The following is a 12,717-nucleotide window of genomic DNA, read 5'->3' on the forward strand; positions in this document are numbered from 1 at the left end:
GTTCAGTACCAGCTACTTGGGAGTGAATCAGCGGAGGCAATTTCTTTCTCTCTGTAAATCTGAATTTAAGTAAAAATAAATAAATAGATAGATAAATAATTCTATTTCTTCTTTTCGCTCTAGATTCTACTCTTGGTCTTCCCTAGGAATTCTCTTTTAGTGGTCTCATCAACCACTAGCATGAACTTTCCCTATACTTTCAGAGTCCGAGATCAGGATATTCAGCTCCTATATTGCTAACTTTGATCTTATTATGACTAAAATTAAATCCAGGTCCACCCACACCCTTACCTGTTCTCTCATGTTCAGACATGGTTCTGTTGTTCAGATTGTGAAAATGTGCCCAGTCAACTTACACTCAAAGGAGATTTCTAGGAAGGACAGGGCAGCTCACTGACTGGATCAAGAGCCTGGAGGTCCCACCTCACCCTTGGGAAGAAAGAATTAAGGCTCCCTATGGTCTTTCCACTTCTTAAAAGAGTTGTAGAGGCCCTCCACAGCCTCATTTCTGCACAAGCCTTCATTTCCCCATCCTCCAGCTCTACCATTCTGCAAACTTGCCTCTCTATGTCGTCCCTCATGTATGCTCTCCCTTTCTCCTGCCCCAGGATGCCTGTCCCACATCCTCTGTCTTGCAGGATCCACTCATATTCACCTCTCAAAGATGGATTCAGATAGCATCTCTCACGGAGCCTCTGTCTGCAAGCCTAGGTGAGTTGGTTCATCTTTTCATGCTTTCATCACTCTCAGCCAGGACTTAGATCATAACCCTGAGTGCGTTAACTGTTACTCCTGTTGACAGTTCTGTTTCTTTCATCAGTCTAGAAGCTCCCCTAAAGCAGACCCAGAGCTTTCCTCAGCCTCTTCAGGTTCCTAGTGCTTAATGTGTAGTCTGTGTCTTCAACTGACATGGATGAAAAAACTGGTGCTTTGAGAGAATAAGACACACAGAGAGAAGGAGGAAGCTCCTGGGTGTGCATGGATTTGGGGCTGTGAGGACTCAGACTGTGCTCTGTCATCCATCTAGGCAGTTGCTAAAGACCATGTAGGGGAGAGAGCAGAAGCTGGCTGTCCCACCCTGCTCTTGGGGAAATGAGGCTCAAATGGTCAGGGAGAGTGGGGATTTAAGTTAATGGAGAGGAAAACTTTCTTGTTTTTGGGTCTGGTAGACAAAACAGTAAGCTGACTCAGAGTGCTTGTGTATTGGCCCTCTGGATGCTTTTAAAACGAGATAGACGTTATCAGGCCCGAGGAAGAAGGCCTGTTAGAGGCGGGTGAGCAGCTGAACTCGGGCTGAAGAGGCAGTCTCCCGAGGAAGCCAGGAGGCAGAGGGGCCAGCCAGCAGGCTTCTGTGTCTCCACCATATTCACATGGAGCTCAGGGGAGCTTGGGGGAGGGGACAGAGGGATGAGGGAGCCCTTGCTCATTAAGCCTCTGCCCACGAGTAAATGTGAGGCTAATAAGGCGGCCCCATTCCAGGGCTCCTCCACACCCAGCCAGCCGGGCTGCCTGTTTATTGCCCGTATGGAGATCATTAATGCCTCCTGACACTAGGGTCACTCCTGGGGTCAATCCCAGAGCCCATTCTGCAAAACAAGGGGAAATGAACTTCCCAGCACATGTGGCTCCAGCTGAGCGGGGAGGGGGACTCCGGTCACCCCACACCTCAGCTCTGGGAGAGATCAGCACCCCAGGCAGCCAGACCGCCCCCCCAACAATCCCTTCCGTGAATGAACACTGGACTCCGGGAGGAGGGGTCCTGGGGAAGGGCAAGAAGGGGATGGAGGTCCTTGTCTGTGCCGGGACAACCCCCACTGAGGCTGTCCCAACCGACAGACTGGACACTAATCCCCTGGCGACGGGCTGGGGTGGTGTCTGGGAGCTGCAGCTGCAGCTTGACAGGGGCAGGCTGCCGGCCACAGGTGGCGGGAAGGCATGAGCCAAGCCCTGGGCCCTGCCCTCACCCGGTCCTAGTCGTGATTGGGCTCCTTGCTGCCTCAGAATTCAAGATGGCAGAATGGGGCGGGTTTCCAGGCAGATGGGAGCTACAATTGTTGAAAACAAACTCTTCCAGTATCAGTGGCCGCTCAGAGAGTACTTGGTGGGGGTGCTGACTGTTCAATCACCGTTCCTCACACTTCAGTAGCCAGCCCAGCTTCCTGAGTCCATCTCCTGCAGGTGGGGACGGCCTGCAAGCTGAACGGAGGAGCATCCAGATGTCCTCTGAACATGCCCCTTATAGTCTGGGGTCTCAGCTTCGGAAATTACAAGAACTGGGAATCGGTCTTATCGGCCCAGGAAGAAGTTGGGGGAAAACCCCCAACTAGCTGGGAGGAAATCGATAGGATTATGAGGTTAATACCAGATCAGGCCGAGTGACAGTTACCAAATAAATGATCCCAGGAGGACACGGCTGAGGTTAAATGAGGCCCAATAAATAAAGAAACGTGTTCAAAGGGGAAACTTCAGAAAGCACACGGATGTGTGGGTCAGGCCCAGAGACATTCTCCTGCCCCCGCTGTCTAGGGCCTGCTGCATCTCTGGAGGAACTCTGGGCCCAGGCCTGCCTCCCAAGAATGCACAGGCACAAGTCTTCATCCAGCTCCGTGCCAATGCTGGCCTCACTCCAGGACACAGCACGTCTTGGACAGCTCTCACCGTCCAGCTTCAGGGACCAAATGAGGGAATGGAAACTTACTGTGGAGGTCCAGTGTGCCTCTGATTCCTTAAAGAAAGAAGTAAGAGTCGCAAGAGAGGGTGGAGCTAGATGTTAGGAGGCACTTTCCCAACGTTAGAGGGATGGAGGGAGCTTGTGGATCTTGGAGGCAAAGTGCCTCTCACTCAGCCCTTGGTGAATGTACAACAAAAGGGTTTGTGTTTCTGATCAGGAAGCAAGATCACTTCTCCAGCCTCTTATAAATCGTCCCACTGACACCTGTATCAAGCTTCCTTCCATCCCTTTAGAGTTTGAGAAAAGTCCATGGCTGACATGTAGAGAGCCACTGTGGGTGAGTGGGCCCCAGGCTGCTGGCGGTGTTTGAAAGAGGGGGAAACCGTGGGAAGAGAGCCATGGAAAGGCACCCAGCAAACTCTAGGACACTGTGGGACTACAGATGGAAAAGAGCTTGGAACTTGGTACAAATTGAGAGAAGGGCCTCGTGACGTGAAGAGGCAAGGGAAGACATTTAAAAGTGTGTCTTTTGCTGGAATTTCACTTGGCAAGTATTTGGCACTGTTGTCAGGGACTACTTGGTTTTGTGGATGTGTATGGTAGCAAATCTCACTCAGAGATGGAGAGAGGTTGGTGTTCTGAGGCCACTCTACAGTCCTTGCAGTGTCTCTTCCCACATCCTGAACTGCGCTACCACGGGGACAGTGGGTTTGTGCCCCAGTCTATGGCTGGGTAGCAGGGGCAGATGGTTCTTTGCCCATTGGATTGTGCTAGAGGATTTTATTGGAGATGAAAACACATTATTTCTTTATTTTTGTTTGTGTCTGGTTTAGACAATAACTTCCTGTTTTCAGCCAAAGCTGTGTTCCCAGCTAGAAAGGGCCGTTAGCACCATCTTTGCACGTGGCACATTAGCAGTAGAGTTGGGAGTCTGACACCCTCCCTCGGTTGAGGGTGAGTCCCGTGAATGAATGGCCACACCTGTGGGTCCTGCTGAGTTTCTTCCAGGGCTCCTGGAAAAAGCATGATGTTGTTGGGATCATGGAGGATAGAAGTGGCTCTCTGGAGAGTTTGAACAGAGAGGTTTATGTCTTTGCTCTCTGGCTGGGGAGTTTGTCCTTTTTTAAAAAAGATTTATTTACTTTTATTGGAAAGGAAGATTTTATAGAGATGAGAGAGAGAGAGAAAGATCTTCTGTCCACTGGTTCACTCTCCAAGTAGCTGCAGTGACTGGAGCTGAGCTGATCTGAAGCCAGGAGCTTCATACAGGTCTCCTGCATGGGTGCAGAGTCCCAAGGCTTTGGGCCGTCCTCAACTGCTTTCCCAGGCCACAAGCAGGGAGCTGGATGAGAAGTGAGGCTGCTAGGATTAGAACTGGTGCCCATATGGGATCCCAGTGCTTGCAAAGCAAGTACTTTAGCCACTAGGCCACTGCGCCGGTACCTGGGAAGTTTATTCTGAAGGAAAATATTAATTGTATCAGCTAACAAGTGGAGAACTCAGGCTCTAGAAACCTGTGGGGGTCATGATCTATTCTCTTATTTTGAGATTTTGGCAACTTCTGTTCATGAGCATCATATTGCCAATACTGGAGTCTTACTGTGCGTCAGGCACTGGGTTGCTCTCACAGCATGGTGAGGGGAGTTGAACAGCTGTTACTGCTACTTAACAAATGAAGCTCAGGTTCAGGGACCACAGGAGAATAGGATATTTAAAAACATGAATGCTGACTATTCAGACTAACTTCAAATCCTGACTCCATTTCCTGATTGTATAGCATTGGGAAAATCATCTGACCTCACTTTATTCACCTGTAAAATTAGGTTTCTGATAGTTTCCCTGTAATAGAGTGGTGAGGTTGAAGTGAGATAGTGCACGCAAGGGTTCTTCCGACACATCGTAGGTGGATAGTAAGCAGTTGCAACAATTGCGAGCCACCGGCACTGTCATCCAGGTGACTCCACATCACCCTGCCACCCTAAGCGGTGGCTGCTGTGAAAGTCACTGTGTAGAAGAGTGAAACACTAACCATGCTTTGGGGCTGCCTGGAAACAGTCTCTGGTGCAGGGCTTGAAAGGTCTAATTCCAAGAGCTTTCTGATAGCCTAGATACCCTCCAATTCCTTTGTAAAAATTCATTTTATTTATTTGAAAGGCAGAATAACAGAGAGAGGGAGAGTGAGCGAACAAGAGAGACATTAAAAAAGCATCTTCTATCCCAAGTTCACTCCCCAGATGGCCACAATGGCTGGGGTTGGGCTACATCCAAGCCAGCAGCTTTATCTGAGTCTCCTGTGTGGACAGCAAGGGCCCAATCATTTAGACTAACTTCTGCTGCTTTCCCAGGTTATTAGCAAGAAGTTATATTGGAAGTGAAGCAGCAGGGACTCAAACTGGCAACCATGTGGGATGTCAGTGTTGCAGGAAATGGCTTAACACACTACACCACAACCTCAGCCATTCATATTCTTGAATTCTAATTTGTTTCAGCTCCTCATTCATTGCTGCTTGACTGCTTTCCCAGGCCACAAGCAGGGAGCTGGATGGGAAGTGGAGCTGCTGGGATTAGAACCGGCGCCCATATGGTATTGCAGCATGTTCAAGACGAGAACTTTAACTGCTACGCTATCGCACAGGGCCCTGAATAGGAATTTCTTGCACCTAACACAAACCTGGCAGACACACTTTTATCAGTCAGTAAGATGAGCCTACATCTCAGAGAAGCCACATTGGAGGGAATGTCAGCTCAGAAGCACGTGGTAAAGTGAAGTAGGTGAGTTGGGAGCAACCTGCAGAGACTCACATACAGGTAAGGACTTCAGAACACGAGCCTGGATTTCTGGTCCAGGTTATCCATCCTTTATCTCTGCAGAGTCCCTCCTGGCAGGTAGAGGAAGGATCCACCTGTGCTGTTGGAGAGTTGCGTGTCTGCTCTCAGTCCTGAAGGGGCTCCAACCAGCCCACCTCACCCAGGTCAGAGATTGGGACAGCTCAGTCCTCTATTCTTTTAACAGGAAGTTTCCTAATTCTCTTGGGTAGAAGGCCTGGGAGGCTGGGGCGAGAGGTCGGGTGAGCAGCCTACATCTGTGGTGGGAGGGGAAGCACCTGCGCCAGCAGCTGCCCCTTTCCTCAATTCTTCAACTTTTCAGAATGAGTTCACAGTCCCAACCGTGCCCCAGCTGTCCTGAGCTTGCTAATCCCAATGGGATGTGGGTTGGGGAATCTGGAACCTAGATTTGGGGCTATTGGGTGACAATAAAACCATAGGGGAAAGTTACTTTCACTGCTGCCTGACCCATCTTTCCCCTGCTGGAGGCTTAGTAAGGATCTCAGACCATAGAACTCAGAATGATATCGCTAGGAAGTAAGGGGGAAGGATAGTCAGTACGTGCCTTTCATTCCCGAGTCCCCGATAGACTCTTTCCACGTCTGGCTGGGACTTTCCCATGTGTGTCAGGGTGGATTTGGCAGTAAGTAACAGATCTGGACTAACAGTGATGTAAAGGAATAGGGCTCATTTTTCTCCTCTTGCAAGAAGCAGGCTGGACTGAGTTTAACTTCTCAGTGATGCTGTAGGGAACCCAGACTTCTATCTTATTTCTCTTTACCTCTGCCTTTCTTTTCCATACCAGGTTGATGCTTCTTGCCTTAAGGTCTCTAGAGGGTGAGAACTTCAAGAACCTCATCCACAGGGGGAAGGGAAGGGTGTATCCTCCTCTTGAACAAGAAAGCAAAACATTCTGTACCACCATCTCCCCTCCAGGCTTCCACTGGACTTAGTCTGGCTGCCATGACAGATTCCTGCCTACAAGGTGGAGGGGGAAAGCAGAGAACAGGATTCCACACTTGGCACAAAGCAGTGCTTCTCACCCTTGGCGCTTCTCTCAGAGATTCTGACTCAGTTGGTCTGGGTTGGGGCTTGGCATCAGTACTTAAGAAATGCTCCAAAAAACGTAATTGCTTTTCACGCCACTGTGGTGCCAGTTCAAGCAATTGTCCTCCCCAAAGCCACCTTACTGGACTGCCAAGCACCCCCTCCCCACTCTGCCAGCCTTTCCTGTAGCCCCTGTTCGTAATAGGATCTGTAGGTAATAAATTATAAATTAGTGAGTTACTAGGTCATTCCTTAATGTATTTGCAGTTAGTACTGGCTAGCCAATCAGTTGGTTCACTAGGAAAATGGTTCATTGCCCTTTCTGCTCTATATGTACCTGGTACACAGTAAGCACTTGGTAAACATTTCTTTGAATGAATAGATCTACATATTAGAGAAAAGTGGGGTTAACACAGCATCATTTTGTGTAAGAGAAGACACTGTACAGACGCAAGAATAAAAACTTCTGGGGCAGATGTTCAGCTCAGCATTTCACACTGCTGGGACATCAACGTCCCACATGAAAATGCCTGGGTTTAGTCCTAGCTCTGCCCCAGCTTCCTTCAGTGTGTACCCTGGGAAGCAGTGGATGATGGCACAACTGCTTCCATCCCTGCCATCCAAATAGGATATCTGGATTGATTTTGTGTCTCCTGGCTTCTGCCTGACTCAGCTGTGGTGGCTGTGGGCATGCAGCAGATAAACCAATGTTTATGGGAGATCTGTGTTCTTTTTTGTGTCTCTAGCTCTCTCTTTCTCTTTTAAGGAGATGGAAAGAAAAAGCATCCAACAAGATCTAAAATAATAAAAGAAAGGAAGGGAGGGAGAGAGGGAGAAAAAAGAAAGAGAAGAAAACAAATGTAGTCCTTCCAGAGTTCCTGGCCAGGAGAAAGCATGTCTCCTCACCCTGTACCAGTACCTTTCCTGTGTTCTGAGTTAGAGCTGTCCACTGCTGGAAAGCCTGATTTGTTCTCAGTCTTAGCGATTTTGTTCTCACCTAGAGATGGGTATGTGCTTTCTCCTTTTTTCCTTGTTCCTAATTGGTCTTCCTACTCATATTTTTATTGGCTTATTTTGGTCACAAACCACCTCAAGCCTTCTTTGGATAGAGGATGGGCGGGTGGAGGGAGAATCAAATACGTTTTTTAAATACTAGGTCTAATCTTTATTAACCACCTGCCACATGCCAGGCACCGATACGCCCATGTGGCTGACTGTCATAGAAAGCTTGTGCCTTGGCACGATTGCTCCCATGTTGTGTAGATGTGAGGGAACTTACCTAGGGTTACACAGTTACCGAATGGTCATCCAGGACTCAGAGCAGAGCTTTAAAACCAACGACAAACCAGGGCACTTTCCCTCAAGCCATATCACATCAGTGTGGGAGACTTTTAGTTATAGCCTGGCATTGTTTAGCTAACCCAGGAGGAGTTTTGTATCTTGAAATCCAAAAAGTTTTGGAGGGAGGGGAAAAAACCCAAGCTTATTTTTTTCATGTGGGTTTATATTACACTTCATCAAATGTAAGCTACTGTAATACTTTGTGCCACTAAGAAGACACTGCTGGTCAAACAAGGTGTTTGTGTGGGGGGGGGCGGGGGTGTGGGAAGGGAGGAGAATCTGAGCATCTCACTGCACCTTGTTTTTTTTCTGTGGAAGCCTTGCTGGTCTCTTGTACATCTCCTTTCATAATCGCCACGACCCAGTTCATGCTGATTTGGAAATCTCGGCCAAGTCTCCAGAAAGCCTTGCCCTTCTGGGAAGGCAGCAGTCTACTTGTTCACAAGAGCCACACTCCACTTTCTCCTTCTCTTCCCAGAGCCTGGCCTAATCCTCCTCTTCCCGTGGTGCCTGGTGATTTCACTGCCACTGCCACTCCCCACTCCACCCAGAGATTGGCTCCTCAGTCTATAGTTTATCTGCAGGACATCTCCAAGCTGGCTGTGGGAGAGGGCATGAGAAGGGACTTGGGGACAAAGGTCCAGGCAAGTCCAGTACTTCCCTCACACAGGAAACACCCCTCTCCCCCACCCCCATCTCCTAGCACTTTCTTTTTTTCCTCTGGAGGCAGAGGACTGAGCTGTGGCAGCATCAAGCTTCTCCATCCCTCCTAGACCTTCCTTCTTCTGCCTAATGTGGGACGTGGTCCTGCAGGGCAGGTGGGAAGGGTCTGGCCCTGCAGGTGCAGTTGGGCTCTTGGTGCAGCTGAGTCGCAGGTTCCTGGTGGAGTGGTGGCAGGTTGTTTTGCTTCCTCATCCTAGCATTCAGAAAGGGTGGTCAAACACAGCCTGAAAAGGCCCTTCCCTGTTATCTCCAGGCTGGAACCTTCCGTCTTACTACAAGTTATAGCCTGTGAAGCAACTGGAGGCTGCTTGGAGAGATTGGGGGTGGGCTGTGCTCCCCCCGCTGCCAAGTGAGGGGCTCTTTGGGGATCTTGACTGTCAGGGGATGGGGGCCAGGCCCATTTTATCCTTGCCTCTTTGTCGCAGGTGTGTGACTGGTTGTGAGGCTGAACACCCTGTGAGGAGCTCGCTGGTCTGTGTGCCTGGGGCAGCTGCACCCGCCCGCGAGGAGGTAAAGAAGCGCTTGGAGGTTGAGCCGTCTCTGCCGGCCGAGGCAGCCCCGGGGCTACTCCTGCGCCCTTCAGGACCTGGGGAGGGGTTGGGAGTTGGACTGCTGTGGCTGTCCGGTTCTTGACTGCGGCTTTCCGGGAGAGGCCCTGCCAAGCCTGGCACGGTGGAGCCCTCCTGGGCTCTGTCAAGGACTGGGCCGAGGCCCAGGCTACGACTCAGAGGCCAACCCAGCACCGTCTCGGCGCCGCCAGCGCTCCGGGCTCTGCAACTGGGTCTCCAGTCGGCCGGAGCGTCGGGCCTCACCCACGACCTCCGTGGCCGAACGTGAATCTGACGCCCGCGGCTCCCGGGCCCAGGACGACGAGGAAGGGTGTCCGGAGCTGGCAGGTGTGAGGACGTAGTGGACATGGCGGATAAACCATTGTAGGGCCCCGAAGCGCCAGGTATCTGCTGCACCTGGTAAGTGGACTGGTGAATTGCGCGAGTGCGCTCGCGGCTGGGAGAAGGTCGGAGGAGGGCGGGTGCGCGAAGGGAGCCTGCGGCCCCGGGGGTCGGTGAAGAAGGCTGCCGGCGGCCGGGCACAGAGGAGCCAGGCCCGGCCTTGGAACGCACGTCTGCGGGTCCGCAGCGCTGGGCAAGCAGTCCTAGTTGTCGAGGCCTCCCGTCCTCTCTTCCCGCCTCCCTAATCTAAACCATGCGGGACTCTGAGCCACTACCCGGCTAGCGGGGTGCAAAGGCCCTGAGAAGAGAACTGGAGCGTGCGGTGGAGAAGCCGGCGGCCTGCCCCGAGCTTTGGGTCTTGGGGGGTCCCGAAGAGCCCAGGGACCCTAGCACCCCTCTCTGGTGGGGGGCGGCGGGCACGAGCTGATTGACAGTAGCGACGTCAGCGCAGTTGGGGGTGGGGAGGCGGCCCTGGAGGGAGGGATGAAGGGAGGGAAGAGGAGGAAGAGGAGGGGGAGGGAGGGAGCTGAGGCCCCAAAGTGCAGCGTTGGAGATCAAGGGCCCACTCCAGAATCGAGATGTGTCCGGCTCCGAGGGCGCGGCCGGCCACGGGACCCTGACCCAGCGGCCCTTGACGGAGTCCCGGCTGTCCTGCACTCCTCGGACCCGATCCTGCAGTGGACTCTGCATGCCACAGCGCAGTTAGGGTGAGTGTTCAATGCGGCGCGGAGCGGATGCGGGTGCGCGATGCGGGCGTGCTGTGTGCAAGGGCCTAGGGTTAGGCTGCAGGGTGCAGAAGGATGAACTGGAAAAGGGCGAGGGAGCCGACCAAGCGAAGAAAACTCAGGGACGGACAGAGCTGCTGGAGGGCTGCAGAAGGCGCCTAGGGTCGGGCCGCAGCAAGGGTCGGCCACCCAGGGGTTGCGGCGCAAGGTCCCCTCCTTGCCAAGTTGGCCAGGGCGGATGGGGTCTCAGGCACCCAGGAGCAGAAAGGCAGGGGAACCTGCAGGCGCTCTGACAGAGCCCTGGCCTTGAAGCTGGTGTTTGCAGAGGGAGAGGGGCCTGCGTATCAGCAGAGAGACGCTGTGCAGAAGTGCGATTGGGACTGCTTTCAAAGCCTTTGAGGCGACACGTCGATGTGTTGAAATGAAGATCAAGACCGTGATATCTCAATAATAACCGATGACCGAAAAATGATCAGAATGTGAGTGAGTGGCTACCAAAGCAACACAGAGAGCTGCCCCACAAATTGATAGAACACTCGGACTTTAAAACAAGTCACTTTCAAAATGAAATGAAAATATGAATCAAATCTTCAAAACTGAAGACAAAGTAGCCCTCGCGTAAGGACTACTGTTTGCCAGCCAACAACAGTATAACAAATAGTGGTGTAAGGAATTGTTAAATTGTAAGAAGCAAGCTGTAGTAAAAGAAATGAATCATGAAAAGTACTAAGGGGAGTACTCTTAGAAAAACTGGTGGAATATGATCACAAAATGTGTTGTGGATGGTAAAAACAACGAATACAGCAAATATCAACCAAAATCTGAAGAACAACTACAGGACAAATACGATGAGAATTGCTGTTAATATGACAATTTATGACCAAGGTAGTAACAGTCACAACATTATAAATAACGGCTGGATAATAATAAGTATTGCACCAGTATGATGAAAAATAATTGGAGGACAGAGCTATAGCAATATTACAAATTACGACAGAGTAGCAAGATGTAATGATGTGATGAAAAATAACTGGTGAATTAATGTCTGTAAATGTTACAAATAATGACGAAGTAACAAGATATTGTAATGGTGAGATGGAGAATAATATCTGTAGTATTTGAACCATCCCAACAAATCAAATTATAGTGCGATAATATTTGAAAATTAACGTGACTCTAACACCCTTAATGTAGGAGAGGTAGTAACTAACAAGCTATCCTAACAGTATGGTAAATTCTAAGGAGATGTTAAAAAGCTAACAACGGAACAGCACCAGAAATACAGGGTAAATATAAAAAATAGCAGTAGATTGATTGATCTATGGAAACACTATACTTAATTACTCAGAATCTGTTAACAGCATCACCAGCGTGCCAGAGGGAAGGGACCCACGGCCGGCCGAAAGCAACACCGCATTTAATAAACCATGGAACCAGATCAGTGCTTCGACCGTGCGATAGTAAAAATAAAAGTGCTAGCATTCTCCATGTTTCTGAACAAAGCGAACACTACTCTGAAAATGGGGACAATTTTTAAAAAATATTAAAAGTAGCACAAAGTGTTAACAACGCTTTCAGCTCAAGAACAATATCACCAGTAACCCTGAAGCGAAAAGAAGAACACGACCCTCCTCGGAAAATGAAGCAGCTCAGAGCCATCCCCCCGGGCGCAAGGGCAGTGGAGCCGGCTGGCAGCGCCCGGGAACCGGCGAACCGGGGCGACACGCAGCGAACCGGGCGAGAGCCGTGGTGCTGGCGTCTGGTGTCCGTTTGCGCAGGGCTTGATGGCACCGTCGGTGCTGGTCTGAGGGCACCGCAGGGGACTGCTGCTGGGGGAAAGAAGACCTTGGAATAGGGCAATTGTTTTAAGAATGTTGCCTCGGAAGAAGTGAAACCAGCAGAAAGAGGAATCCGGGGAGTTCGGCAAGCCCCTGCCCGCAGTCGAAGCTGTGCTGCATTTGGGGCGCCAGCGCGAACCGGACTTGTCTCCGGGCTTGACAAGTGCCGGGCAGAAGACTCAATGAAAGCGCCCCCAAATATATTCCTTCTACACTGGTCCCGCCGGCTGTGGCCCCTGGGACAGCCACCTAAAGGCACCCATCCTGGTTGGGCCCCCAGACATGTTTGGAACCACAGCTTTGGTGTCGTGGGGCAGCCTCTGTTTGGGGTCTTTTGGTGTCTAGGGCCGGCAACTCGCATATGCTCCAAGACGGTGCCAGGCGGACCAAGTCCAGTGAGCCTCACTCCCCGCCGGCTATGGCCAAAGACCAGCCGGGTCGTCAGCCTTATCTTTATGGGCTTTTCCCAGCCAGGGCTGGCCCGGGCCCCCTTTTTATCTCTTCAGTTGCACTTGGCTTGTTTACATTAGTGTTTGGGGGACAGGGGAGAGTCTGGGATCTAAAGTGTAAGTCCCAGGTGGAAGGCCACTGAACTG

This window comes from Ochotona curzoniae, unplaced genomic scaffold (assembly GCF_017591425.1).
Source record: "Ochotona curzoniae isolate NIBS_2020 unplaced genomic scaffold, NIBS_Ocur_1.0 scaffold_2453, whole genome shotgun sequence".
NCBI lineage: Eukaryota > Metazoa > Chordata > Mammalia > Lagomorpha > Ochotonidae > Ochotona > Ochotona curzoniae.